Source organism: Triturus cristatus, chromosome 3_2 (genome assembly GCF_964204655.1).
Source record: "Triturus cristatus chromosome 3_2, aTriCri1.1, whole genome shotgun sequence".
Taxonomy (NCBI): domain Eukaryota; kingdom Metazoa; phylum Chordata; class Amphibia; order Caudata; family Salamandridae; genus Triturus; species Triturus cristatus.
The window spans coordinates 1,152,437,471-1,152,462,384 of NC_140584.1; positions in this window are offsets into that span (position 1 = coordinate 1,152,437,471).

The following is a 24,914-nucleotide window of genomic DNA, read 5'->3' on the forward strand; positions in this document are numbered from 1 at the left end:
CACAGCTTCACTGTGTCATCGACACGAGTAGACAGACAGTAGTCCAAGCCAATGACAACTTTTGTATCTGAAAGCATCCTTTTAGGCTTTAAGGGAGCCAGGCTCCTTCAAAATTAAAAAATATCAGCATTCATGAATGGGAACACAGGGATGGTCTGTTGTCCCTCTCAGGCCACCATCCCTGCATTGACAACCATTGGCAGGGACTTGCACGAGTACTCCCGCCTCATGAATATTAATTGAGTAGGAATCTTTGATCCTCTCTGCGTGTATACCACTTCTTCACTGCTGCTAGCTGTATTTACCCAAACTGCGTGAATAAATCTTGCATTCTGTGCCCTGTTCGGTGTGTGAGGAGTGTGTGTGCTGCTGCTACCCATGATGCACCTGTGCATTACAGAAGCTAAGGAAACCTTGTTTTACTATACAAATGCTAAAAGTAATTACTTTATGAAAGCTGTCCCTTGGTAGTGGGATTGACAAGCTGATGGGGCGTGGACATACTTTACACGTGTAAGGGTGAAATTATAACAAAGAAATGTGCCAAGGTCCCTCCCTTCGCATATGCACGAGGGACAGGCAGATATGAGGGACCTTCTTCAACGCCTTAGTAAGTCCTTTCACCCTCCAGCTCTTTTGCACAGCGGAGTTTACCCAGCTACAGTCACTCTTTCTCTACTCGGAGGTGTGGATGGGCGGGCATTGGTGGTCTCAGATTCCCCCTGAGCTTGAGGAGGTTCTGGTGACGCCAGCACATGGCCTTCCTCTCATTAGTGTCATCTCAGCTTCAATCCCAGAGGAATGTTTACAGAAATACCTTTTTCACGCTTAAAAATGAATTATTCTACGCAGTGCGCGTGCATGCGCGTGCATGCCTCTATTTCGCGACAACTGTTTGGAACCTGTCCTTGACACCTGCCACTCATCCCAGTGAAGGATGATGTCCTGGAGAAGGCAGTCAAGCCAAGATGACTCAAGATAACGTGATGTAGACGTCGGCATTGTAAGTCCCGAGACATGTCATGACGTGGCTGTCATAACACACTGTCATGTGAGAAATACATGATCGTGTCAAGATAATGTCACCTTGAGCACTGTCTGTGTTGTAAGTTGGTATTGGAAGATCACCTGAAACAACACACATGCCTTCAGCTGCCAGGGCAGGGTGCCAGGGATGTTATTTCACATTGACCAATGTCTTCCTCTAGTCTTCACTTGTGCGGCTCAGCCAAGACTCCGGTGTCTTCTGATCCTCTCCGAGGACTGCACAAAACACCTGTCAGGGGTCAAATCTAAAATGAGAATTTGGAAATATTATTGGATGCCTTTAGGGGAACAAACGTACCTGGTGCATATGATTCTGTATGTTTTTTAAAATTATTTACAGATTTGTATATGCCCATTCTGTGTCAGAGGACTTTTGAACAAGAAAAGTTTCATACATAACAATTTCGTTTCATTTAATTGCAGTTTACCAGGACGAGTTCCAGGTAAAATTACAACTAAATCCGTTTCATTATAAGGACGTTCTTAAAAAAGGTTCACAGCTGTTCAAACAGATTCATCCACCTCTCCTTAGACAACAGGCTCCTGAAAGTAGCTGGACGCGTATAGTTTCCTTTCTCAATGTACATAGACATTGTGCCTCGCCATGGGATCCCTTATCTGTTCATATATGCTAAAATGTCATTCTATCTTGAAATATGCTTCCAATGTTGCATTGATTCACATTCTGTGATGCAATATTTGCCTTTCCTTTTTCCGTAATGTGCTTTTTGTTAGCTGCATGCTTTAGTTCACCCCACCGCATGATGTAATCGCTGATTTCCATATAATTCTGAGGCTCTGCTTAACGTCAGTACAACCGTCCAAAGCAATGACAACTTTTATTTCTGAAAGGAGACTTTCAAGCTTTAAGGGAGAGGGGGAGAGGGCTGCACATTGAACCCCTCCTCCTGCATGCATATAACAGCTTTTATTGTTAACTGTCATTTTAAAGTACCAGCTAGAAACTACTATTATGGCAGGAACAGCATCTAAATCAAAGCACAAGAACTTTCAGGAAATGTTAAAGCATTTGTTGTTTTGGATTTCAATCTTAGTATATTTTAAGGCCTAGTCACAAGTTGCATTTTGTAGTACATGAGTGGTCGTACAGCAGAACTACTTACATACTGCAAAATGCCATGTACAAACCTACAGCCAGGGACATCCACCCCGGCCTCTCAAAATTTCTGTTTGGAGGTCTCCGCCAAGGTGGCGCAGATCTCTGGAAACAGAGGTACAGGTTCTGTAACAAATATGGGAGGGACAAGGGGGAGTGGCTGGAAAATTAGGAATTCCTTTTCTAAATGGGAGGGAAATTTAAGGAGAGGTTTATGATATTCACAAAAAAAAGTTATATTATAGTCAGGTAAGATACTAAGTGAGGCCTTGTCATAATATAACAATCAACATTTTAAAAAAAAAAAAAAGCATAAAATGCTACGTGACATCATTGCTGACATCACTGATGATATTTCAAATGCCATAATTCCGTCAAATGACATCGCAGGAGGCCTCCCTTGGATCCAATGCACACTTTTGTTTCTATTTTGGCCCCAGGGGCCAGGGTACCCCCCTACCTTCTTCTATATCCTTTTTTTATTGTAAACACAGGACACAGTGACTGAGTAACCAAATCCTGAAATGGCAAAAGCAATATTTCTCTTCATGTTGAGGCCAGTCAATCAGATCCTTCGGTCCTGTGAGACAGGGACTGGTCCCACAGGACCGAAAGGTTTGACTGGTAAAAAAACCCTCTCAGTCAATCAGAATGCTCTATTTTTATACATTTGTGGTTCTGCAGGAGTACTGCAGTACCAACTGTCCTGCTATTATTATATGTTTAAGCTTAATGTATCTAAAACGGCTGAACCAACTTACAGCTACATTTTTGGCCACATTATGTGAAATTCTGTTCAGCCGCTTTTTGCATCACTTCCCAAAATGTGCATGGGAAATCACATGGGAAGAACGTGTTTGGGGGCTGCACCTTTTTCTTGGCTCCCGCTTTATAGATAACCATGAAACACTCCAGGGAGGAGCTGAGGTTGAGCAACTTTGTTTGAAAAAAGTTTCATAAAGACTTGTCAAACCGTGCGAAATGTATTAGTAAAACAATGATTTCTTCGTATGGAAACCATGATCCAACTATAACTACACAGTGGCAAGGGGGATATGGGGTTCTAAAACACAAAGTTCCAATTTATTTTAAAAAGTTCTACAGCAAAAACTGCTGAACCAAATTACACCAAATTTGACAGGAAGTTCTATCTTTCTCCGGAAAGTGTGGGTATTATGAATTTGTGTAAATCCATTCAGTAGTTTTTGAGAAATCAGAGACCAAGTATTTTTATATCTCTCTACGATTGGGTTTGAGGGACCCTCGCAAAAGTCCCTCAAACTAATTTTGAAGAAATAGAGCACTGTGATTGGCCCATAAGGCTTTATTTCCCTTTGGCCAATTGCTCCCATGGGAGTAAGGCTGCTGCGGGAGGGAGTGCTCTGACTGGCTGCCTGCGACATGAGCTATGTTGCAGGCAGCCATGACAGTACTCAGGGACTCAGTCTCCTGTCCTGTGTGTTATAAACAAAAAAATATACAGGGGCAGGGTAGACATAATTGCAACTGTCAACAATAACCATTTGTACGTGGACTCAGCATATCCGCCTTGACCAGTAAATACTGTCAACATCTTTATGTCAGCAAAGCATTTTAAAGTAAACATAACATATGTCTGTGTTCTTTTAAAATGCTTTGAAGCCATATAAAATGGGATCATAAAAAGGCCCTAGAGAGCTTCCCTTTCTGATCATATAAAATGTAACAATAGATTCTGCCACTAGAGGTCTATATACAACATGCACCTTCTTTACATAAAATACAGACATACAACTTGCCCCTAGATGGGGCTATTCTCCAAGTTGTAGAGCAAAAGCTCCAGCCTTGGGAATGCTTTTAAAAATTACGTAAAAATACCAGAGGGCCAATGATTCCATGACCCTGCAAATATAGGATCACTATATTTAAAACCTCTTGGGGGGAGCTGCTGCACCCTCTAACATAAAACGTAAGCATTCTTATGTGCGTAAATAGTTCATTTATTAGATAAATGTATGCAAAGTTATTTTTTTTCACTGGTGGGAAACTTAATCAGAATGTAGAGAACAACGAGAGAGCTAGGGAAAAGAGTGGTGCGTCCGTATCCCCTATATATAAGTCAGTTTTATCAATGGTGGACGAACCCAACTATGTGTGGTACGATCACTGTAAGACAGTGTTTGGGAACCCACTAGGTAAGTTAGAAGACCCCTCACACACCAACCTGGTTGGTGTCATGCTTCATCATCGGGGTCCCAACCTGGTGGCCGAATGCCCCCCGGTTGTGCTACAACGCCTGGCTACAGCGGAGCTGGTGTGGTGCAAGAGTGTGATGTCGTGAATATTAAAAATATCTCTGAGAGTCCTTGCCGTTGGAAATTTATTACTGGCGGCTCAGGATATAAGTAAAAACAGGGTATGTGATGCAACTACGAAAGACCTGTGCTGTCTTGTTTCCTTCCACAGGTTTTGCGCTGCAGTGTCCGCAATTTTGCAGACACTGGGTCCACACACCTTAGAGAGTGTGTAGGTAACCAACCTTTTTACTATTTTTTCACTTATCACGTGGCACTCTTCACTTTGCCACTCACTTACTTCACTGGTCCTGACGAAAGCTCCATATTTCCCCATGAGAGCTGAAACATGAAGACCTACAACACCGACAACTAGTAGATAATAATTTCTTTCGTAGTTGCATCACATACCCTGTTTTTACTTATATCCTGAGCCGCCAGTAATAAATTTCCAACGGCAAGGACTCTCAGAGATATTTTTAATATTCACGACATCACACTCTTGAACTACACCAGCTCCGCTGTAGCCAGGCGTTGTAGCACAACCGGGGGGCATTCGGCCACCCGGTTGGGACCCCGATGATGAAGCATGACACCAACCAGGTTGGTGTGTGAGGGGTCTTCTAACTTACCTAGTGGGTTCCCAATCACTGTCTTACAGTGATCGTACCACACATAGTTGGGTTCGTCCAGCATTGATAAAACTGACTTATATATAGGGGATACGGACGCACCACTCTTTTCCCTAGCTCTCTCGTTGTTCTCTACATTTATTCACAGCGCACAGCTGTGAGAGCATTTTTCTACATTTTGCGCAACTTCCCCCCCCCTTTTTTTCACTATGGCTGAGAACCCGGGCTTAGGGTTCACATTGGATGATGTCAATAGCATACTTGACAACCCCCCACTACTGGCAGATTTCAACTTGGCAACCTCCATTCCCAAACAGCTGACTGGGATAATCTTAATGAAAAGAAACGTAACCGGATTAGAACCATACTCCACGGAGTAATTCTAACCGAATATTTACGGAACAACACCGCACCAAGGGGCCTGATTGTTACCAACGCCCCACGTATCTTTCTAGAAGATCCCACCTTCAAGAAGAAACTAGATGAAACCAATAAAGAAATAAACGAATACAAAGAAGGCCTTACCCAAAGCAAAATTACCAAATTCCAGAAGGATCTAAAAAGATTCTCCTACGCAAAGACCTACCCTTACGCCGAAGCTGACTACCAACCACCCCACCGGGCAGACACGTCAGGTACATCATCAGATGAAGACTCATCAGGGAGCAGTGGCTCCAGTAACAGCAGCTACCGCAGACGTCAGCAAAGTAGAGGGGGCCAAATAGGGTGGCAACAACCATGGACCCAGGGGCCCCGGGGACCCAACGTATTATACCCACCCATGTATCCCCCAATACACCCACAATTTGGTTACGGTTAGAATCCAACATTTGGTCCACCACCACCATACATGAACCTGAACCAACCACAGCCTTTTTTAGGATGAGGCCGAAGAGGTCGCGGAAGGAGACGCAGAGGGAACACAGTACACTGGCAAGACAATCCACAACAGGGAGCACAGACAAGGAGCCAAACCAGAGACCAACAACCAGGCCCGAGCACACGCTAAGTCTTATCACCAACCTCTCCATACATGTCTTAACACCCACAGAAGAAGCCATCCTAGAGAAAGGCCTTGGCTATGCCCCAACTACTAAACTTGACAAGTTCAAATTGCATTCGAATTAGCTGAGTTTTTTCGCAAACTCAAACTCAAGGCCTTCTTTGAGAATACCCCCACACCCAATGACTCACGAGATCAAGGGGACACTACCTTAAGAGTCAAGTCCACCTTTATGCCACCTCCAAGCTCTACCCCGCCGGAAATTTTGGTCTATGAACAAACAGTGTTCAAGGAAATCGAAGCTCTCAAAGAACCCCACACGTTCCAAAACACCAGCAAGTTAGAGCGCATGGCCTTACAATCACTGAAAAACAACTCCGAGATCATAATCAAACCAGCCGACAAAGGGGGAGGCACGGTAATACTCAACAAAGATGACTATCACCAAGAATGTAAGCGCTTACTCAACGATACAAAGAACTATGAGCGGCTCACACATGACCCCAGCACCTCCTTGAAAACGCGCATCCACACTCTAGTGGAAGAAGCGGAACCGACTGGCCAGATCTCTAAAAACGAGGCCAAATTCCTCACCATTACACAAGGCAAAATACCATACTTTTATACTGTTCCCAAAATTCACAAGAACAAAACTCCTCCCCCTGGTCACCCTATCGTCTCAGGCATCGGGTCCCTGCTGGAACCCTTATCACGCTTCTGTGACCATTTTTTACAACCCTTGGTCCAGTCAACCAGCACGTACCTGAAAGATACCAAAGACCTCCTAGGACTCCTAGCTGATATACACTATGACCCTAACACTTCTTTCTTGGTATCGCTTGATGTAGAAAGCCTGTACACCAGCCTCCCTCAAGATGACACTCTACGAGTATTAGAAGAAGCTCTCAACGAGGCCGACTGGCAATACCACACGCCTCCCTCGTTTGTACTTAAATGTGCTACCCTTGCGCTCAAAGAAAACTACTTTGAATATGAAGGCAATCTCTATCTCCAGAAGTATGGTACATCTATGGGGAGCGTTTCCGCTCCCAGCATAGCGGGTCTGTATGTATTTAACTTTGAGACCAAACATCTGCTCAGTAACAACCAACCACGCATCCCACAAATCAAATTCTACAAACGCTACATTGATGACATCCTTCTGATCTGGGAAGGATCCAGCGAATCACTGACTACCTTCTGTGACTGGCTCAACACGTGTGACCCCAACCTCCGTTTCACACACAGCTCTGACAGGCACCAGACCACATTCCTAGATCTGGACATAAAAGCAGCATCAGGAGGGCTCATGAGTAAGACTCACTTCAAACCCACTGCTCGTAACTCCCTCCTGCATTTTTCCAGTTTTCACCCCAGAGCCCTCCGTGAAAACCTCCCGTATGGCCAATTCCTGCGACTCCGCAGAAACAGCAGTGACCCAAAGGATTACAAATTGCAAGCCAAGGACCTCTGCCACAAGCTGCACCAACGCGGCTATCCACCTCACATAGCCAAGATTGCTAACAAGAGAGCCAGAAACCAAAACCGCGAAGGCCTACTGGAAACCTACCCCAGAGAACCTACTCCTCCGCCATTGACATGCGTGACCACCTACAATACGGTGACCAACAAGGTTTCCCAAATCATTAAAAGAAACTGGAAGATCTTGAATACAGGCAACCTGAGTTGGGAACCTCCCCTCCTCTCGACCAAAAGAGCCAAATCTATCAAGGACACTATTGTATCTACCAGACCGGTTGTCCCCGTTAGACCAATGAACACGGTACTTAATTCCTGGGGCCTCCCAAACATCAAAGGGCACTTCTCTTGCGGAAACTGCAGCGTCTGTCACATCACTGAGACGACCAAAAACCTTAATCTAGAACCTGGCAAAACATGGGAATTACGCAAACACACCAACTGTAATACAGAAAATGTTGTGTACCGGATCATCTGCCCATGTAACCTCATCTACATCGGTATGACCACTCGCAAAATTAAAACCCGGATTTGCGAACACCGCAGCACGATACGCTGCAAGAAAAATACTACAAAAATGACCAACCACTTTTTGGAAAAAGGCCATACGACCAATGACATGAGATGGGTCGTCCTGGAAGCCTTAGATCATAACCTCCCCAACATCCAGAACCGCCTATTGGAACAGGAACAGAGATGGATATACCGTCTGTCCAGCCATATCACCGGCCTGAACGATAATATCCCCTGGAATAGCCTCAGAAAACCCTAACTTTTCCTGGAATAGCCTCAGTGAACCGTATTCTGCCCTGCTCTGGTGCACCTGTCCATAATCATTTTTCCAATTTTTCCATTCTCTCCGTCTTATTTAGTACTCTTTACTTTTTACCTGGCTCTACCGAGACCTTCAACTTTTGAGCCCCTCACAGGCATCAGCACCGGCCCTTCACCGGTCCCCCCTAGGCCCATTGGCACTTTTTTCACTATTCCTGGCCCCTTGCTCTATTTCCCAACTGCACACGCTCGGGTGCAGGGAAAGCACTCTACCTCCCGCACCCGCGCGATTTACTTTCCTTTCTCCAATGCGCTCTTGTAGCATCCACGCATGCGCGCATCCACGCATGCGCGCCAGGCCAACACTTCTCCTAGACGCCTGCGCGGACCTCTCTGCCCTGCCCTAGCTTACCAGCCAGCCTGCACGTACTCAATGGAGCACAGCACTACTTAACCTCTCCCCTCCTGGGGTCCCACACCATTCGGACTTCGGGAGACCCCAGTAGGTGCCAGGAGTTGACTACTCCTGGCACCTACTGGTGCCAGGAGTAGTCAACTCCCCTTTTCCCTGTGGATTGCTTAGACTTCTCTTTCCACACCCCTTATGCCTGTAACTTCTTCTCCCCACAGAATTTGCGCGAGGAGCGCTCTCCTCCCGTTTCCTGAGCAGCGTATTCACTCAGCCATAGTGTAATTATTTTAATTATTTCACTTTTTCTCCTCCCCAGCATTGTGCACTTGGGCATTACAACCCCTCCTCTTTTAGCACTCAATGAGTAACGCGGCCCCAGCCTCGTCCTTCTAGCGCTCACTGGGTCATCCACTGTGACACACCTCACCCGAGGCCTCACGGTACTTCCTCCCACCAGATCGATGCCTGCAACTCACCAGGCACCTTACGTGCATAGTCTACCATCTGTTTTCACTGTTTGTCGTGCCGTGATACCTACCACTTGGCACACATAGTTCACAGAGCGTTTACCTAGCAACTCTAATTGACTTGCCTCCGATTTACCATACGCTTAGCAGCATGTAACACTTCCATAGTTTGTGTGTTACCACAGGTACGATCCTCTTATAGACAGGTTTGTTCCATCACAGCACTTAAGATTGCATTTTATAGTTGCTATAATCCACGGCACCAAAGTGGCAGTTTCATATGTGTTCCTGTGCTGTCTTGTTTCCTTCCACAGGTTTTGCGCTGCATTGTCCGCAATTTTGCAGACACTGGGTCCAAACACCTTAGAGAGTGTGTAGGTAAACAACCTTTTTACTATTTTTTCACTTATCACGTGGCACTCTTCACTTTGCCACTCACTTACTTCACTGGTCCTGACGAAAGCTCCATATTTCCCCATGAGAGCTGAAACATGTAGACCTACAACACCGACAACTAGTAGATAATAATTTCTTTCGTAGTTGCATCACATACCCTGTTTTTACTTATATCCTGAGCCGCCAGTAATAAATTTCCAACGGCAAGGACTCTCAGAGATATTTTTAATATTCACGACATCACACTCTTGCACCACACCAGCTCCGCTGTAGCCAGGTGTTGCAGCACAGCCGGGGGGCATTCGGCCACCCGGTTGGGACCCCGATGATGAAGCATGACACCAACCAGGTTGGTGTGTGAGGGGTCTTCTAACTTACCTAGTGGGTTCCCAAACACTGTCTTACAGTGATTGTACCACACATAGTTGGGTTCGTCCACCATTGATAAAACAAACTTAATCAGAAGACAAAAGTAAGTAGCAGCACAAGGCAGAAACAGTCCGCTCACAATTGCTCTACTTATGCTACCGAGACAACCAAACTCAACAATAAACCTGCCAAAAGGTCTTTTCCCATTCATGAGTTCTTGGTTTTTCCAGAGAATTGAGGTTTTGCCTTCTCTGACTGGTGGTTGAGTGGTACATAGGTGTCATCTGTCATCAGGAGGACATACTTAATGTCATAGAGGAGAGCATTGATGTTGAGGCAGTCAAGGAGGTGCTGTCTAGGTTTCCAGGCTATCATCCAATGCATTAACAAGAAAGTTCTTGAACAAACATGCAAAGAGTTTAGTGACCTTCTGTAGACCATTATGAGTGAGATATGGGGTGCATGTCAACTGTGATAGCTTAATGTTTGGATAAATCTAGGGGCTGGTGAAGTTGGAAATAGGGAAGTCCTGGGTGTTGTCTGATGTTGGCAGTTCTTATCATAGAGTCAAATGAGGGTTTCACAGTCTTGGTTGCAGCATCTTTTGAGAGGCTAAAATAACCATGGGAAGATGTTGGTGTATTGGGTGGAGGCTGCCAGAAGTAGGTCGGACATATCAGTGAGAAGTTGAGATTGGAACTGGCATGTCAGTGTATGAAAGGTCTGAGGTTCGGTCAGAGGAGAGTGCCAGGAGAGAGGTTCAAAATTGTTCTGTATTGGTTGTAAACTCACAGACCAGAGGAATGGGTATTTGTGGATCAGTGTGATATCTACTCCTCCTACCTTCTGTCTGTTTTAGTATTTCATGCTGTAGTTCTTTAGCACCACAGCACTGAGGATGAGTGAGGTTGTATGGAAGATCCAGGTTTCTGTAATGTAAGCAACATCTAGGTTAAATGTGGTGATGAGATGTCTTGCGTAAAGGGCTGCAAAGTGAGCATTTATGAGCATGAGCAAATGCGTGGAAGTAATAGCGACATAAATCTTGCTCAAATTGGAGAAGAAGGCTGTGCATGTTTATTGCAAGTGTGTGTGCTGCTTGTGTGGGCAAGTGATATTGGAGATGGTGTGTAGACCCATGTTGCTCTTGGCACGGACCATTGTGTTAGTGATATGTGTAACTAGATGATTTGTTCAGGCCCTTACCAGGCCCCAACATGACCAAAGAGAAGACAGCATTATCTACTTTTATCCTGAGAATAGGACACACAGGTGTAGGAAATTCAGAAGTTAGAGAAGAAGAAGTGATGAGTTGGTGCTGATTGTCCTTGTCAGGATGTCCTTGTGCTTTCTGCTTGCTTGCTTCTATTATGTCATGCTGGATGAGGCTTCATGCTTTTTATCCCTTCCTATTCACAGGACGTCCTGTGAATGGAACTTCCCACAAACACATGAATTTGCCTTTGTTTGTTCTCCGTTTGTTGCATTCCTAAATTATGGCTCATTTAACTTAAAAATAGAAATAGAACAATACCCCTTTTATGATAGATTCCTTTGGATGAATTAGTGACTTCAGACCTCACAAATGAAGATTATAAACAGCCTTTAGAGTAGGAATCTCTGCACATTCAAGCATTTTTCATAATCGAGCACAAAGCCAGTATAAGAGCCTACCAAAAATAATTTCTGCAATATTATATTTATGGATCTGTTGGAATCAATTAATCTGCTCCATCATTGCAGTGTCAGGTACTTGAGACAGAGTGTCTTAAAAATATGAACAACATTGGTGCAACAGCCTGCAAAGATGTGAGGGAAGGTAGAATTTTCAGCTTATTTCAAAGTTTTGTACAAGTGCCCTCAGTTGTCAACTATCAAGAACGATAGACCCAAAGCCAGGGTTACAGTGGATTTGGAAATGCCTATCTTGGTACAATGCACTGCCATGACACAGAACCTATTGTCCTTAAAAGTGCTTCTGTGATGGATATGTGAAGGGGCAGAATAAATTAATAGTAGGTGGAACTCATGCCCGAGGGCAGCACTTGCAACATAATGATAAGATGCACAGACTGATTGATGATGCAGTAGGTAAATCAAAAGGTAATTCATTGCCTTTGATAATGGAAATTTCAGAGAAACAATGCAATGTTGAAAGGAAGTAGAAAATCAAGGTAGGCACTACAACACCATAGATTACCAAGCCTTGTATGATCAAGGTAGCAATATTGAATGGTCGTCTTTTTGAATTGTCAACCCAGAACAGGAATCATGCCAATATCCTATAAATAATGTAAACTGGGACTGTGGAAAGAACACCAGTAAACAAAAGTTCGAAAAGACCAGATTAATCAATTTGCAATGGTGTTACTTTATAAAGAGGGAGGTATCAAATCAAGCCTCTCTGGATGCCACAGTTTATAGCCCGGTTGTCAAACTGATTATCAAGAAAATGCTAGACATTAAATATAGTATAGCAAATGTTTTACAGATTTTTATTGAGAAGATGGCCCCTCTGAGGGCTGTAGCTATCAATAGTTTATCAAGCGCAGTGGATGGGTCCAATGCACCTAAATTATAGTTGTATTTTACTGCCCAGCCTTCGAACGTGGGGGATGCAATTTACCTTGCTTGCACTAGGGCCAATGACACCATTGTTATCTCACTGGCCCTTTTCACCTGGGTCTCTAAGCCCTTGTCCTGCATTGTGAGGCCTTAGGGAAGGGGGCGTCTTCCTTGGGCCTTGAAACATAGAGGCTTGGCAACAAGCTCAGGGTGATGTGGCAATCAATAGTGCAGCAGTTGTAGTGGCACTGGAGCCCAGGGGCTTTAGGGGGCCAATGTACCCAAATTATGACTGTACTTTACTGTATAACCAGTGCAGTGGGTAAGGATCATGACCTATTTACATTGTTTGCATTAGGGTGCATGACAACATCGCTACACCACTGACCATCTCCCACTCTCCACGCAACATTGATCTAGTGCTGCGAGGAGCAGTAGAGGTCCATCTCCCCTGGGCCTCACAGCCATGGTACAGGAATATAGACTCTGTAAGGCCCAGCAAAGTAGGGTTGGAGCGTGCAGGACTGTCCCTTATTTTAGATGTTTGTCTTGCACCCTGCTGTGATCTCCTGCCGGACATCAAATGTCTACCTTTTTTGCTCGCCTCTGTCTTGGAATCTAGCTGTTCTCAAACATACACAGTCAAGCTTTAGAACCTCCCACAGCACAGAGTCAGCCCTGGTAACAGTTGTAGATGTGCTTTACTGGACAGAGGGCCCCAGTTGCTGGGCAGCCCTAATTTCTTTTGCTCTATCTGCCACTTTCGACTCTATAACCTACAACATCCTAATCACCGGGCTTTGCTGGATTTGTATTGGAGGCTTGGCTTGCATCCTATTTACAAAATAGGACATATGTCGTGAAATAGGCATCCTCCTTTTCTGAGGTGAAACCAGTGTTACACAGAGTACCTCATGACTCTTCCTTGAGCACCACACTCTTTGATATCTATATGGCCCCATAAGCGCAGTCGATACATTGAAACGTTCCGCTACACTTTCACGATGTATGCGGGTGTCACTCGGATTATCATCTACTCAGACGGTTCGACTGATTCTCAATAAGAGCATTTTAGAAGTTGGCTCTCATAGGTGGTCATTTGTGGAGCACAATAACACCCTTAATATTAACTCTGATAACACTGAGGTGCCTTTAACTGGAAAACCCAACACTGCCTGATCCTCTAGCTGGTGGCCACTGTAGAGGGGCTATGCCTAACTCCTAGTGTAACAGTAAAACATCTGAATTTTCACATAGATTTACTCTCATATTTTACCCGAAGGTAAACGAGGTCATATCTACTTGTTTCTTTTTATTAAAAAATGTTTTTTTTTAAATTCTCTTCTGTTTCCTTTAAGATGTCTAAAACATTTTTGTCACACTTTGATAATCTCCAGGCTGAACTACTGCAGCTGTCTCTACATTCCAGTTGGCAAGAACCTGGTTGCAAAACTAAAATTAATTCAGAACATTACTGTTTGCATCATTTTTGCTTCACACCAACAAACCCAAGTCATTCCTTACAGATGTCTCTGTCACTTTCGGCCTGTGGATAAACAGATTTTTATAACTCTTTGTCTTACTTGTAGTGCTACAACTGGACCCGGTCCTAAATATCTTCAAATAAGTTTCATCTTCTGCCCTTCATTTAGCTACTAATCACAATCTGTTTGTCCCTGTTCTCAAAAAAGTAACAGCAGGTGGCCGTGCTTTAGTTTGATAGCTACCAAACACTAGAATGGTCTCCTCAAATCTACTGGAACTTTTCTTCAATTCAGGAAAGCTTTAAAAATGCTTCTTTTTTCTTTCAAATATTTTATATTGGTTTTTACAGATCTTGATAACCGATAAGATCCATAATATAATGAGAAGAACTTCCCCCCTCCCCATTCTATCCCACTGATCTATGGCTACAGAGAATTATATTCATACACATTCAAAGCAGGACTTTTAACGTCTGTAGTGATAACAAGTCACGTAATATTGTTGTATCAGTCGGTCCTCTTATTCCTAGTTAGTTTCAGTGATCTCAATGATCTCGGCAAACCAATGAATGTCTTCTTCTCTACAGATGTTCAGTCAGAGCTCACCATGTATAATCAAATTTACTTCCCATATCGTCTAGTTCCGTCTCCATCGCCAAGGATGACCATAGCTTGCCCGGTCATAGTCGGAATCCCAGGCAATTTCTATTTACAGTCCAGCGATTACTTCGCTGCAAAACATATTGGTGGCTATTCTCCAGACTGAATTGGTTAAGTATTTCAATTCTTTGGTTCATTGCTTCAATAAGATTGTAGTGGGTCAGGTTTTAAGGGAAATCTCAGTAGCCCTCTCACATGCCTTAAAATCTCCTTCCAGAAAGTCTTCAATGAGGAGGGGATGGCAAGGCCACCATACATGCACGTCAACTCGCTCTTATCCATGCCCCCTCCAACAAAACCTATCACATGAGGATACATCTCTTTCACTTTCATTGGAGTGATATGCCATAATACTATATGTTTATACATTGACTCACACTTTTCTACACTTTTGCATAAATCAAGGTATAGTTTGTAGAGTTTCTGCCAACGGTGGGTGCTGTATCATTGTTTAACATATGTTGGCTCCTTAACATATACGGCCATTGTAGACAGGGCCCAACGCCTGCTAACATTGTCTAAAAATACTCGAAATCAGGAAAATGGTGATGTGTAGGGAAAATGCCTCTTCCCACTCAGTTAGGAGCCTAATTGCTGCCTTCCTGTTTCCTGGTTGCATTGCCCAGTGCCTCTGCTAAAAATAAAACTTTTGATCAGCCTCTCTGAGTTTAAATGTCCTTTGCCCTGGGCAAATGATTTAATGCCTCCACTTTGAAACAGGTTTTGCAACATTCTACACCCCCTTTCCTATAATCTTCCAGCTCACTTCCTCCCTCCCCAGTTCTCCCAGCAGTGAAATCTGGATAACTCCAGAGTGCTATTCAGTGGGACCGAAAAGAGGTGAGAACCTATGGTCTTGTGAGCAAATTTCCAATGTGTTTAGAGGAACAAAGGAACCCAATTGTAATGGTCAGGGACCTTGGGTATTGGTAAGTTACAAATATAGTTGTCCCTGACAGGGAGAATACATAGGAGAAGGAATGAATATAGACTCTGAATCAGTACTATATTGAGACTGTCCAGCCGTTCAGGGTTATTTAATAATGTTTCAATTTGAGACACAAATAAAGTGGGGCACAATCCTGCGTCCAATGCAATACATATAACACAAAAACAAAGGCTCAGGCAGGACAAAGAGCTTGTGTGCTATACAGGAGATAAAACAAGCAAAAGTGAACAGCGACAGCCACACACCACTAATTCTTCCCTCCCTCCCTCCTTCGCAGGTCATTGTACCGCCTGTCCCCGCTCTGGAATCGCCATTGCGCTCCAGTTAATTTTCCATTTACCCACTTGCGCTTGAACAGACGGTAAGCAGCATCTGCTATTCTCGTGTTTGGATCACCTCCATTTCACACAACCCTGCTTACGGGCTTATTTGCTCCCGTTTTAGGTCATTTTACCGCCTCTTCTCCAGCCCAGTTGGTTCCCGTTCTGGACTCGCCACTGCGGTCCAGTTAATTTTTCATTTATTCGATTGGGCTTTTACGAATGGTAAGCGGCACCTCCTATTTCCGTGTTCTTAGTACCTCCGGTTCACACCACCCTGCTTACAAGCTCATTTGTTCCTGTTTTAGGTTACCTCCTGCATTGTACCACGCTCGGTTTCGCCCTACAGGCGAACCCGCGCCTTAAGGGAATTCACCGCCTCTTCATTAGAACGCTTGCCCATGTGCACCCCGCACGGTAAGCCTTGTTGTTTTTTCTTACCCGCTAGTGCTTGTTTCCTGGCGACTCTTCTTTTTTTAATCCGGCAATAATCACTGAGCCCTTAGCCGTCTACGACCAGCACCCATTCACTGCACCCTCAGTATGCCCAGCCCGATACGTAGGTCTGTTTTGCCTTTATTATAGGCGCGCCACAGGCAACCTTGGTGGTTTCTCCACCCGCTGGCATTTTCGAGGTCTAAACCTCCTCAGCAAGTTTGATCTGAGTAGGTCTTATCCCTCACAATTACCACTACTATCACTCGCCGGTTCTCTGCCCTCACTTAAGTATTTTTCTAGGCCATGCATCTCCTCACTTGCCGTTTTTCACCAGCCGTTATCATCACGGTCTGCCTTGTCTTTTAATCATGCTCTACATTCTGGCACCTAGCACAAGACTTTGTCGTATTGAATGCATACCACTTGTTCTTCACCAGCACTATGTTGTTAGGATGTGTTTTTAGATTCTTTGATCTTCTCGCTGTTTTCTCCTTTTTCCCCATTTCCTCTATTGTTTTACAGGCAAATCTTTCTAAGGCATGTAATACTATGTCCTGATGATGAACCCAGTATTTCTCTTACGGGATCGAAACGTCGTTGACTCATTGTATACCGCAAACACAACTCAATTTGCTATTTATGTGTAACGTTGTTGCTGTTCACTTTTGCTTGTTTTACCTCCTGTATAGCATACAAGCTATTTGTCCTACCTGAGTTTTTTTTTTTGTTTCTGTGTTATATGTATTGTGCTGGACGCAGGATTGTGTCCCACTTTATTTGTGTCTCAAATTGAAACATCATTAGATAACCCTGTCCCGCTGGACAGTCTCAATATAGTACTGATTCAGAGTCTATATTAATTCCTTCTACAAATTTCCAATGTGGGCCATATTATTTCACAGAAATAGTAAACGAGGGGTCTGTTAATTTTAGACAGCCAAGATACTGTCCATGGTGTTTTGCCCAGTACAGCCGCATCCATGTGTATTGAATGTCTCTCCATCTCATAGATAGACCACATAAAGCTTGATAATAATAATGTTTCATATCTGACAAACCTAAACACCCTGACCTTTTATTTACCTTCAGTACCTTCCAGGCAATGAGTGCCTGATTCTCCTCTCCATGTAAACCACCTATAGCTGATTGCAGAGACTTCATATCAAACTTAAGGATCTTAAATGAGAGGGCCTGAAATACATGTATTAACCTAGGCACAATATTCAGTTTTACTGCAGCCACCCTACCCAGCCAAAATATATACAAATCCTGCCATTTATATAAATCCATGGTAATGGTGTTAAACAGTCTGGGCTAATTGGCAGATTTGAAATTGCAGCATTTTGGTGTAATATAATTTCCCATATATTTAATTTTCTCTTTGACCCAATGGAATGGAGTAGCTGTGGTGAGGTGATCTACAACTATTTGTGAGAGTCCTACCATCAATAGTTCAGATTTCCCCAGGTTGACCTTGAACCCTGAAACTCTACCAAACTGTTTTGTCCCACTAGGACCAGCAGAAGAGATTCCTTGTCTAATCATAGCAGCTAGGGGCTGAATCACCGATATAAAGAGTAAGGGGGACAAAGGACAACCTTGATGCATGCCTCTGTTTAGTGACTTGGTCTTTGTTTTTACCCTATTGACTAATATGCTAGTAACTAGATGTTTGTAATTACCACTATCCAGTTCAGCATGTGCAGACCGAGTCCAGTGTCTACAAGTACTCAATTCCGAAACAGCCAAATTACTATGTCACATGCTTTTTCTGTATCTAAAGTCAGAATGGCCATAGGGAATTTTCTATAGTTAACTTTTTCAAGGAGATAAAACACTTGCCCAATATTTTCAGAAGCTTGGTAATTTGGAGGGACCCGACTGATCTGGGTGTATTAAATAGCGCAAGTTTGGCATCTGTCTGGTCACCAATATATTAGTAATTATTTTTGTATAAGATTATAAGAGTGCTATGGGCCTGTGTACCTTGCCCTTTCTGCAGATTTACCAGTTTTATGCATCAAGGTTAAATTGACCGCTGTCATAGTGGGCATTATTTCTCATGTCTGGAGAAAGGAGTGAAATATATTCTACGAGATGCAGAATGAGTTCAGTGCCAAAATATTGATAGAATCTGTTAGTCAGACTGCCTGGCCCAGGAGCATTATTTGGGTGGAGGCCTCAAACCCTTTGGGACCTCCTTAAGTATTATGGGGCAGATTTATGAGCCCCTTGCGCCACTTTTGCGTCACTTTTAACATGGGAAAAGTGACGCAAAAGTGGCGCAAGGGGCTCATAAATCTGCCCCTATCAGTTTATCTAGTGCCTCGTGATTAGCTATGGTCAGAGTAGGGAGACTGGCAGCTTCAACAAAGGTGTGAGCCTCACTTAGGTTAAAATATTTTTCAGAATACAGTGCTTAATAGTAATCCATAAATTACCTCCTCTTACCCTCTTCTCTGGTAATAGGAGTATCACCTTCCTCATGCAGTGTTGAAGTCTCTGGTGTCTGTCATTCTGGCCAGGAGCATGCCTGTCTTATTCAACTTTTCATAGAAGTTTTTGTTTCAAGAATAGCAGAGCTTTTGCAGATTTTTAGCTATCCAGGAGGTTAATCTAACCTTTCAATATTATTGTTGTCCATGGGGCTCCTAACGAACCCACTACTTGTGTGCTGTTCCTCTGCTAGACGAAGCTCTGCTTCTAAGTTCCCCTGGCATAATATGCAGGTTTTTCTCTGTGTCACTCATTCTGATATTCACTGTCCTCTTATAGCAGCCTTGAAGGTAACCCAGGGAACACCAGGGGACACTTCTCTAGTGTTGTTGTTTTCAAATTGCTGGTCAAGTGTCTCCTAGGGAATGGGTAATATGTCTATCTTTGAGGAATGATTTCCCAAATTTCCAGCCTCTTCTTCATTGGGTATGGTTGCATTTTCTCTCCCTCCCACACCAGCATGGTGTGATCTGAGATCGCTATTGTGCCATGCAATGATCTATTAAGAGTCAGTCACCATCCCCCAGATTCTCCATGCTAGGTCAATCCTAGAATAGGATCTGTAGAAGTGAGAGAAACATGTAAATTCCATATATCAAAGAGACCCAACTCTTTCAGAGACTGAGACTTGGCCCATTATATGGGTCTGTTGGGAAGATTTCTATCTAGGTGTGAATCTGGAGCTAAATTAAAGTGGGCAACCCACAGCAATTCAGCTGGATCTCTGTCTCTGACCCTGGTCAGCAGTACGAAGTAGAAGGCTTCCTGGCCAGTGTTCAGGGCATAGGCATTTAGCATGTTGAAGCTGTGCTTATGAAATTTTCTCCCCATATATATATATAAATAATCCCTCTCTTGAGTCCTTACTATTTTAACTTTCTCAAAGGGAAAATCCTTATGTAGGCCTATCATAACCATTGAATGGAACAGAGTTTAGCTTTCAGAAGACTTGTGTCTGCAGTTCTCATGTGAGTTTCCTGAAAGCATACCACTAACGGCAAAACCTCATTTATCTCAATCCAGATTTTATGTGTCTTAACTGGGGTTTTCAAACTCGTACGTTCCAGGAAAAAATTCTCACCATGGTCTCACTGTAGTAGGTGTCTGATTGTGAGGTCAGGCTAGATCGTAATTTTTGCTAATGTTAGGCTTCAGGTGTCAAGATTCTCCACTTCAGCACCCATTGTCAGGCCTGCTTCCCTCTCCTTTCTCCAACAAACCCTCTACCCCCTACCCTCCCTATTCCGCAACAACAAGTCTCCATTGTCACGGGGAGGTATTAGGCCGGGTTAAGAAACGCCATCTTTACATGCTAACATTCTTAAGTTGCCTTCCCTCCCTAAACACGATGACATATGGCACACAATCATTTGTGAGCAACCAGTGGATAACATTCCTCGAACTTGGTTTGCCTACAGTCCCATTTTGTAGACACTCTATCAGAACACCTTGACACTCTGTACGAGGGCTAAGTTCAGCACGCAAGATATTGTTACTTGTTTTTGGCCGGTTGGCGACAAAGCTATCACAATAGAATAAACAATAGAGGCCTGACTGGGGCATCAGCATGGTAGTGATGTTATTATATATACAACATCAAGCTTTTACTTATTCATAGGAGAAGTTTCCCGGCACTGAGAGGTTGGTCATGTGGGAATTCCGGCTCAGCTGATTCCTGTCACCTCATGCGAAGGATACTGTCCAATTCTTTACCGAGACAGGAAGCTTGCTGACATTAACCCACAGGTCATGGGGAGTTATCCGATATGGATTTAGCGGATCCACTCACCTTAGACACAAGAGGGTAGAATGTGCTAGGGAGGAGTACACTATCTTACAGTACTTGTGTGTAAGCATATAGTTTTCTGTAATAAGCAAAATAGTTGAATTGTTCATTTTCTTCACCATTCTCATAATGTTAATCACATTATTCTGTTTCCTTTTGTTAATCATTGCAGCACATGTATTTTACTCAAGAATCACAATGCTTCAATAAATATTGATACCACATGTTGTTTACTTTTTATTTATCTCCTTGGGTGTGCATAAGTAACTGAGTTACCAGATCTGGAACCACGATTTCCTTGTGGTATCAAGGTTGTCATGTTCTGAGGTTGCACATCCATTTGTTTCCCTGTAAAGTAAGGGGTACAGATGGTGCCCTGTGAGCTAGCAGGACTATAAGCCAACATATCGTGAGGGGTGGTCAGAACCAGTCTTGCACCAGTCCAACGTTTATGTTGGCCAACAAATGCAGTTTTACTTGAGAAAGTATAAGCTGTATGACACCGTAAGATCAGGAATAGATCCATCCTCATGCGGTAGTGAGTCACGCAAAGGTCCACTACTCTTCTCCCGGCGAACATCCTCCCTGGTCCACCAAAATTCAACAATATGCTCATATCGCATGAGATAATACATATCATGAATAAGACATGGATCCAAAAAGTAAATAATATATCTCAAACTCAGTTCACTAGTCCTACAGCTAAAGGCAGTGCTGAATCACTCTAGAGTCCATCACTAATGTTTGTGTGCCAGCCATAGATGGCTGTGGAATTAAGTCTGAGTAGTGGTTTTGTCTTTTCCCAGTTTTTTAGACTTTTCCTGAATCTACTCTTCCACCTTTGGAAGTGTTTGAGGACTCTCCCTAGCCGGAGCAATGATCTCCTGGGCTTGTTCCTAGGTTCCAACCATGTGTCTTTTTAAATTCATTTGAAACCATAGAGCAAATGGGAAAGTCCATCTATACCAGATCTGTCTCCTTCGTAATTTCACCTTTTATACATTAGCATGCGCCTTTTATGTAAGGTGCATTGTGAGATATCTTAAAAGTCATCATTATTTTAATCTGAGAAAGCAAGGGTGTCATGTTTGCGAGCTTCTCTCATTATTAATTTTTAGGTCTCGCCTGACCCAGCAAATGCGCTGGTCCTGCGAGACTTTTTGTAAGGGCTTAAAAAAATGCTACCATAGCCAGCCTAGAGCTACAGTGCATGTGCGCGGGTACGCGCTTAGGAGAGGCGCCATATGGCTTTCCTCGCGCTTCGCTGGCTTGATCGCGATCACTTTCACTTTCGCTGCCGCTTTGATGTTCTCAGTAATGCTTGTGATTTCATTCTGGCTGATGATTCAAAATCTTTTTTACTTTCTCTTGTTTCTCTGTTTCCTTAGGAACGCATCACTGCATGCTTGTCAGCAAATGTAGCTTAGATGGCCTCCCATTTTTAAAGCTCAATCCTAACAAGCCTGAGAACCTGTTTTTTCTGCTCAATGTTCCTATCCAGCTCCACCTCTCATTTCCTTTCCACCCACCACTATGCCATACGCTTCATCGGCTCTAAATCTCTGCTTTGTATTTAATTCCTCTTAGAATTTCACAACTCCGATTACCATCATGATAATCTTTTCAAAACCTGAAAAATCAATCCCCTTATCACTTTTTTCTGTTTTACATTACTTCTTCAAATCCAGCTGTTGTCTTACTTTAGCCCACTGCTCTTCTCAGTTTGAGGACCTGCTTAAACATTAAACTATTGCACTTCCAGCAATACAGATCTCCTGTGCCGGTTTACTATTTTCCCTTCTATCTCGCTGTCAATCATCCGCTTCCTCCTGCAGTGATAACTTTTTTCCTTGCAATGTTAATTTTGCTGTTTATGTATGTGTTTGTATGTTGCCATTATCTTACTGTTGCCTATTGTCGCTAATTTCCCCTTATTTTTCTGGCCATCCTCTTTATCTGCCTTTGGGTGTCAGTTATGGACACCCCTTCCGGAATGCAAAGACATTTATTTATGGAGCGTTTTTTGACTAATGCATGCTGAGGGGAGACAGAGTGTGCCAGATGTCCCACATGCTTCTTTCCACAGCTTGAATGCCACAATATTTCTTTCTTTATTGGCTGGCAAGCAGGAATTCAATTGATATTTAGTGTGACATCCCTGGGCCACACTGAAGCAAAGAAAGAAAATAGTATACAGCATACTCATCAACACCATATTTAGGTCTTCAGGATCTTTTGTCTTCAATTACATATGATTTTAGTCAGCCCATGTTCATGATTGGATGTCTTTTTCTGTCTGTCTCATCTTCCTGCTTCGTATTCAATGACTTTCCTGCTTGTTCTTGTTTTTGTCCGTACCTGGAACGTTACCGCTTTGCGTCATTTGAATTTGGATACTGCCACTGCTGTTGTGGGTGGAATGTTTCTTTTGCTTTATGTCATTTGCGATGGGATGACTTGTATCCTTCCACTGCTGTTGTGAGTGGAATGTTTCTTTATTTGCATTTCAGTATCCATGTGCGTGCATCGCTTTTAACAATCTCTTCCTCATATTTATTTATTTATTTAAAGATTTGTAAAGCGCCTGGTGACCCGGAGGCATCCCCGCGCTGTGAGAGCTTGAAATTGGCCAAGAGGGGAGGAAAAAACTTATTTAGGGAAAAGCAGAGTTTTGAGCTGCTTGCGAAAACGCAAGTAGCAGGGTTCCAACCGCAAACTGCGGGGAAGCGAATTCCAGCGTGTGGCTGCCTTATTCCCTCTGCCACTGCTGTTTTATTTTAAATATATTTAAATGTATTATTATTATAATGTTTGCCCAGGGCCAGATCGTTTTTCCCATTTGCTGCCAATCCCTGTATCCACAACTTCCCTCTCCCTCCGTTTATTATTTACATGTTTAATTTGGTTTTCTTTTTGGCATGTGGCTGGTGGCTGCATGCTGACACTAGTCTGCTCACTGTTTTCCCATTAGCTGCTGCCCCATGCAGTTTACTTCCACCTCCCCTCCCTCTTTTTATTTAAAATATTTTGTGAGTACCCAGCAACTATGCACTTCCCCTCGGTTGATCGTGACTTCTGCCATGGCGTGGCATCCCTATGCATTCTTTATTTAGTCTACAACTTTTAGATGGTAATTAAAGAATAAAGTGAATAAAAATTACAAGGTGGCATACTCATGCGTGCTTTTGCACAGTGAACCTCTAGGATGGATTTTCTTGTGCTTCCTTTTTAGGTCTCGCCTGACCCAGCGCATGCGCTGGTCTGGCGAGACTTTTTGTAAGGGCTTAAAAAAACTGCTACCATGGCCAGCCTAGAGCTACAGTGCATGTGCGCGGGCGCGCGCTTAGGCAGAGGTGCCATATGGCTTTCCTCGCGCATCGCTCGCCGCGCTTGATCGCGATCACTTTCACTTTCGCGGCGGCACAGCCGCTTTGATGTTCTTAGTAATGCTTGTGAATTCATTCGCGGCCGCTTTGATGTTCTCAGTAATGCTAATCTCAGGGTGACCATTAAAGTGCTACATTTGCTCGCGACAAACATCTTGCTAACCAGCTCAGCGATCACAGACGTGCCTCGTGCTGCCTGCGTCTATTTGACAGTGCAAGACTCTTCCTAAAATAGAGCAGCGGTCCCTGAGCTCTGGTTCAAGCCCTCGTAAACTTGATTTTTTCAATGCAATACGTCTGTTCAAAAACAAGCAGGGCCCTCTCCCCCTCGCTGCCACCGCACACAGGCCCCGTTGTGCCAGCCGCGGTGAATCACTCTTCCTGTAGGCTGCTGAGACAGGCCCCTCTCCTGGCGCTGGCGCGCGGCCAGGGCGGTTGCAGCTGGGCCTTGCTGTCTGTTATTCAGGATGGGTTGGCACTCACGAGCGTGCCCTATTATGGATGTTGCCTGTACCCAATTTCCCATTGTTCCTCGCCTCTACCCTGGCCCTATCTTCTGCCTCTGGCTGTGGAGTTCTCTCTGTTTCTACCTCGTCTCGCACCCTCCCCCCCAAACAGTGGCCGCACCTGGTACCCCCTCCAACCTCACACCCTTTTCCCTTCATGTCTAATGAACTGTGTTTCCGTCACTGCTCTCTCTCCCTGCCAATGTCGCCTTTCTCTCCCAGTACCCTCTGTCTCTGTCCCTTCCCCAATGGCTGTCTCTCTATTCTTCTCTCCCTGTCACCTCTGCAAGCGTCTCCTTTCTTCATGCCCTCCAATCCTTTGTTGACATTGTCACTCTCTGCTCTCCTCACGCAC